The sequence below is a fragment of the Dendropsophus ebraccatus genome, chromosome 4 (genome assembly GCF_027789765.1).
Source record: "Dendropsophus ebraccatus isolate aDenEbr1 chromosome 4, aDenEbr1.pat, whole genome shotgun sequence".
NCBI lineage: Eukaryota > Metazoa > Chordata > Amphibia > Anura > Hylidae > Dendropsophus > Dendropsophus ebraccatus.
Window position 1 is genome coordinate 30,189,787 of NC_091457.1, and position 6,636 is coordinate 30,196,422.

The window sequence follows — 6,636 nt, forward strand, 5'->3', positions numbered from 1 at the left end:
TCCCAAGAAAGACATCCGGCCCTCTAGGGAGTCTAGACTGAAATGTACTTAGAAAATAAGAATAACAGAGCTTTAGGGCCCTATTCCATGGGACGATTATCCTTCGCATAATCGTTAACGATAGACGATCCAAACGACCGCTATTGCGAAAGACCTGAAATCGTTCACCCATTCACATGGAACGATAATCGTTACTTATGATCATTCTTGCCGTTGTCTTGCTGTCGCTATTGCGTTCATCACTACTGGAAACGATTTGCGAACGAGCAACGATAAAAATAGGTCCAGGTCTTATTAAACAATCAACGATTTCTCGTTCGGTCGTTAATCGTCAACTGCTATTCAAACGAACGATTATCGTTTAGATTAGACCGATTTAACGATAATCTGAACCTTAATCGTCCCGTGGAATAGGGCCCTTAGTTTGTAGATAGAGTAAAGTGTGAAGAAGAGCATTGAAGGAAAAGTGGGGGGGGGAGACGGGGCGGGGGGGGGGTCACAGGGTGAGGGAGGGAAAGGGTGACCAGTACAGTCATTGTTGCAAGGTTAGGCTAGGTTCACACTGCGTTTCCAGCATCCAGTTAACGGATCCGTTTTTTTTTAACGTCCAGAAAAATAGGGTCAGCAACGTTTTTTGGTCCGTTTTGGTCCGCCAAAAAAAACGGATCCGTTTTTTTTTTTATAATGGAAGTCAATGGAAAAACGGATGCACACAAATGAATCAGTTTTTTGCAATCCGTTTTTCATGCGTTTTTTGCAAAAAACGGATGCGTTAAACGGATGCTGAAAACGCAGTGTGAACCTAGCCTTAGTTATATGATGGGGGGGGGGGTTCAGTCAGTCTCAGTGTAAAGAGAGGGCACACTTTGTACATGGTCCAAGGGAGCCACTGACACTCGACCTTAGTATCCTGGGGATGGGCATCCATCATATAGGTTTCCATTCTGTCCATCTCACCCACCCATTCAGCAATTGAGGGAGGGGTAATGTTCTTCCAGTGACATGTAATGACTGTGCGCTTATGTAGCTAGTAATAAATATTATGGGAGCAGATGCTATTGCAGGTTCCTTATTTATGAGAGTCCTCAAACATTTGTTATGAGTGTTAGGAAGTCATTTATGGAAATCTTGAGTAGGCACACTAGGGAGCATGCCAGATGTTCCTCTGCCAGTGCCGGACTGGCCAACCAGAGGACCGTAGTATCCTCCGTTGGGCCCCCAGCTTTAGAACTAGCACAAACACTGACTGACAAGTCGTTTCTCACTGATCCTTCATTGGTGGGCCCCCAAGATAATTTCCTTTGGTGGGCCACAGATACCCCAGTCCGACACTGTCCTCTGCTATAATAATCCTGTAGACAAAGTGAACATTTTTAATGCCAGACCACTGCAGTTTTTTCATAACCACTCAATGATACAGATGGCAGTAGTAGTAGTATTCCTCTGATGTATCCAGCAAACTCTGTTCCCCCGATCAATAGAATATTTAACTTCTTCCTGTCCTTAATACAGCAATGTCACCCCATGTTGCCAGAACCTTTACTGTTTATTAACCAGTAATAGTCTTTGTTGTGTTACATTCACCATGGAAAACCCATTGATTTCCTTGTCCAAACATTCCATTAAAGTCAATGGCCTTGCGTTACACTGCTGAAAGGATTGTACAATCCTTTTTGATAGACTATTATTTATCATCAATGCAAAGTTGTTTAAAGAGAGTGATGTGAACTCGGTGGATGTGCTGGAGGTCAGATATACTGGTCATCTGATTTTTTTAGTTCGATATTAAATGCCAATTCTATCCAAATAAAATGAGACAAGGTTTTGTCGCAGGGTTTTCCAGTTGCTGGAAAAGAATTGTAGGATTACATGGTGGTCATACAAATTGTAATATATAGATATCCTCATTAAAGTTCTGTAAAACAGCTCCTTAAAGTTACGGCACAAAAATTATCCATTCAAGAGTATATAATGTTTTGAGGTAGCGCATATATTCTGTATTGCATTGAGCTAGTAGGAGCTGAAGCAGATTTCTATTGAAACGCATGGATAGCCTTTCTTGTACCTAGATTTATGTAACAGCATGCACCTCTACGTAAGTCCAGAGTGTCCATGTGCTGGTGGAGGATTATATTTATATATATATATATATATATATATATATATATATATGTGTGTGTGTTATTAAATACCCCTATATGTTGTGCCTACAAATGTTCTGCCATTGCCACCCTTCTAACTTCCTCACCTTACCTTGTATACTGTGTGTAGAATATTTTTATTATTATTATACAGTATTTAGAAACAGGTTGATGAAGTCAGTGAGTGGACTATGACTAAGTTTTGGCACAAAGGGTCTGCACTCACTTAGCCCCGTAGAGTACGACAGCGAGACTCCAGGAGGGAAGACCTGATCCTGCAAAGGTAACTCGACCCTTGTGGTTTGTGAACATGTGGCCTCTATGGACAAAGCCAGAAAGTTACTCAACCGGCTCTCACAATGAGCGCTAAATCTGCCGTCTGCTGTTCTGCGCTGTTGAATATGATCCATTGTTCCCTGATATTAACCAGATAAGGGGAGAGGCTGACTGTATTGTTCTCAATGCTTCCATCATCCATATAAAGCTACAGTACATGTATAAACATATTGATTGAAGTTTGCGGCACCAGCCCTGCCCCCACCGCTGTATGAAAAAATTTGGCACCATATTTAAACTCAATAGAACTTGAAGAATCTTAAGCTTGACTCATCACGACGTCTCCTGTAGTTACTAATGCGCCACATCCTTCATTGCCAAAAAAATGTGCTGTGCAAATTGAACTTTTGGCCAATACGCAACCAACTGCATGAAGCGGGTGTGAATGGTTAGAAAATTCTGCTACATTCACCCTGAAAGAGACACAATCTGAACTCAGCGTTGTACTATTATCAATAGTGACATCAATGGATGCATAAGTAATGCCATGTCACTAGATTGTGAGGTCAGCTAGTCCTTGGAGGGGTTATCCGGGTAAAAAAAACAATATTCTAAATGATACCCCTTCCCAATACCACCCTACGTCTAATACACATGTCTAACCTATCTTGCACCCTTTCCCTGTTCTTCTCTCACACTTACCCACTCTTGACGTCTAAAATCATCTTCTTGGTGTCCTCTCTGACAACACGCTGCACCCTCTTCCCCCCTCCCTTTGTAGACACAAGACATGTGATCTCCTCTCTGGGGGCCGGGTTAGCTGTATATTGACTTGTGATGCAAAATCAGTGAAAATAACAGTCCTGTGGTTACTGTGCAATAGTAATGACAGCAGTGAGCAGAAAATAAAGCTAAGAGGGCAAGTACTGAAACAGACAAATCAGGGAAATGCATGATGGGAAATGTAGTTTCCTGACCAATGCCATCTTGGATATAGATTGGCTATTAGAAAAACTTGTAACTCAATAATGGCAGCAGCTAGAAAGGCAGGAGACGACTCAAAATACTCAGGGGGACTTGGTAAGACCAGCATTTAATTTTTTAGCTCTTAGGGGGGGATTGAGTACTATCATTGCCAGCCCTTTGTGCTAGAGCCGCACATGCTAGAGCATATAGAGTATGTCAGTTACAGTACAATAGCCACAGTGCCTACTCTTATTAAGCAAAAATACGCCTCCTCTCCAAGTCAGGGAGTGCAAGGGCGCAGGTCCGAACGAGGTACAAATTGATCAAAAGCAATGATTTTATTAAATATTAAAAATCCATAAAAATGTTAAAAAGCGACACAACGCGTTTCTAAACCGGACTGGTTTCTTTTTCAAGTGTCATATCCTCTTATTAAACGGCTGTTGTTTCATGACTAATGTAAGTTTAGTGGTGGTTCCCTTCTCCGTGACCCCCACTATTGCCATTGTTTATTCCCTTCTATACCACTACATACTACCGATCATACTCTCCGCTTCATCTATATGGAGAGCTATAATGCAAACGCTTCCTGCTCTCTGACTCAAAATGTTTATTTGAGGCCCCTCATTCCTGGCAACAGTAACAGGAGCCGAGTCCCACCCATCTAATGGATGGAAGTTTATCTCTGATCTGTTACACATGTTCACAATAAATCCTTGAAAATATATGGAAATATATACCTACATGTAATACGGTGGATGTTGTGACCAAGTGGGATTCACCAACCATGCTAGATATATTATATTGACGCGGCTCCATGTGGCCTTATTACATGAGGCTGCGTGACCTGTACTAGAGTACACGTACTGTATGCAGGTTTTGTTTTTTTTGTTTTTTTGTCTTTATGGCACGCTTAACTAAAATAATATAGCATTGTTATTGGTACATCATTATTTTTTTTATAATAACGTGTTATATATTTGTATTTTTTTAAACTTAACATTTTAATTATTTTATTTATTTTATTTCTTAAAATATTCTTTTATTTTTAGGAGATTTTAACTTGTTTAACTATTTTAACCCTATTCTTATTCAATAACTCTATCAACTGACTGATGCCGAGTGTCCGAGTGTCCCTGTGTTTGGAGGATCCAGCATGTCTGTGTATGTCACAACAGTAAGTTCGGCTTTTCATTTTACCTATGATGGTGAAATCAAACACTTTTCACATTTCCACCAGAATATGTGATTGTAGGGGTGTTAGCGGCAGAATATCCTGCAATGTTCTAATTAAAAGCAGATAATGTTCTTTTATATTTTTGCATATCCTAGATGTGCACACAAATATGCAGAGAGGTAGATGTATGTATTACATATGTTCATATATCTCTATGGCCGTAACCCACATATGCAAAACATATGCAATATACTGCACATGTGGCATGTAACGTCACAGCAGCAGATAGTTCTAAGATTAGCACAGTTCAGGGATGGACATACCCTATGTGAAATTCACTGCAAAGCCTTGCGGAGCCTAGTAGGTAAGGGGGTCACATCCTACTAGTGTCGGACTGGGGTACCTTGGGCCCACCAGGGAATATTTTATTCTAGGGGCTCACCCTACATACACCAGATATACCCAGCACCAAACCTTTCACATTACTATAGCGACTTTGCACAGTGCTGTGTATGTGACAGGCAATGCTCGCTCACTGTTAGTAACTGGTCAGACACTCTATGCCAGGGATGGGTAACCTTCAGCCTTTCAGCTGTTGCAAAACTACTGAAGGCTGTCCAGGCATGAGGGGAGTTGTAGTTATGCAACAGCGGGAAGGCCGAAGGTTACCCATCCCTCTTCTAGTGTATAGGAGCTGTCCAGGCATGATGGGAGTAGTCGTTTTGCAACTGCTGGAGGGTCGAAGGTTCCCCATCCCTGCTCTATGCAACCAGCACAGCCGTCCACTTAAGTTTCTTGATAGGTAAAGTCCCATGAAACTAACTGGGGGATTATATGTCATCCTGAAGCTGCTAAACAGGGATGCAGACCTCCTGCTCTGGGGCCCACCAATGGGTAGGGCCCACCGTGGGATTCCCCTGCTCCCCTATGGGCCAGTCCGAGCCTGCATCCTACTGACTATTACATTGCCTGTAGTGTTGAGCGGATTTGCCAATCTCTTCAAGTTCGGCAATATTCTCTAAACCCGAATGCTCAGCATTTGACTTCCGGCGTCTGGAGAAGTTAGATGCCGTCCTAGAAAACATGGATACAGTCATAGGAATTTTTCTTCTCCAGGCGCCTGGAGTAAAATACCGAGTGTTTGGGTTCAGAGAACGTTGCCGAATTTGAACAATTTGGCAAGTCTGCTCAACACCGTCCGTGAACAGTTTGGCAAGTCTGATACGCGAACTGGTGGATTACTGAAAGAGTAGTAATAATAGATAGTAGTAGTAATAGACAGTAGTAGAACCAGGGCAGTTTCTAGGTCATTTTGGCAACAGGGCGAATCTTGATAAAAGCGCCCTGGGGAAGGAAGGGGGGTTACTTGGGTTACTAGGAAGAAGCAGTGTGAGTATTATGGCATAGAACAGTGTTGCACCCCTACCAAAAAATGTTCTACTTAATATAAAAGTGTCATTCAGTGACTCACAGGTGACGTCTTCTTTGATCTGAGGTGTCACTTTCCTTTTCCTCTTCCTCTTGCCCGGACCACCGTGATGATTTCTTCCAGCTACAATTCGTCTCTTCCCAACCTGCCAGACAAACATCTTAGGCTCTGCACATTTCCAGCAACTTCATTCCCTTTTCCACCTTATAGACTCCAAACTGTAGTAACTGTGCTGTTAGGTGCAGTATAGTCAGTAGGTATGTGGGTGCCCCTTGTATGTAGGATCACCTGCTGTGCCTGTATATAACAATAATGTCCCCCTGCTGTGCCTGTATATAACAATAATGTCCCCCTGCTGTGTCTCCATATAGTTATAATGTCCCCTGCTGTGCACCCATATAGTAATAATGTCCCCTGCTGTGCCACCATATAGTAATAATGTCCCCTGCTGTGCCACCATATAGTAATAATGTCCCCTGCTGTGCCAGCATATAGTAATAATGTCCCTTGCTGTGCCACCATATAGTAATAATGCACCTGCTGTAGCCACCATAGTAATAATGCACCTGCTGTAGCCACCATAGTAATAAAGTTTCCCCCTCTGCCTGCAATAAACCTGCCCCACACACTCTATATCTCTCTCCTGC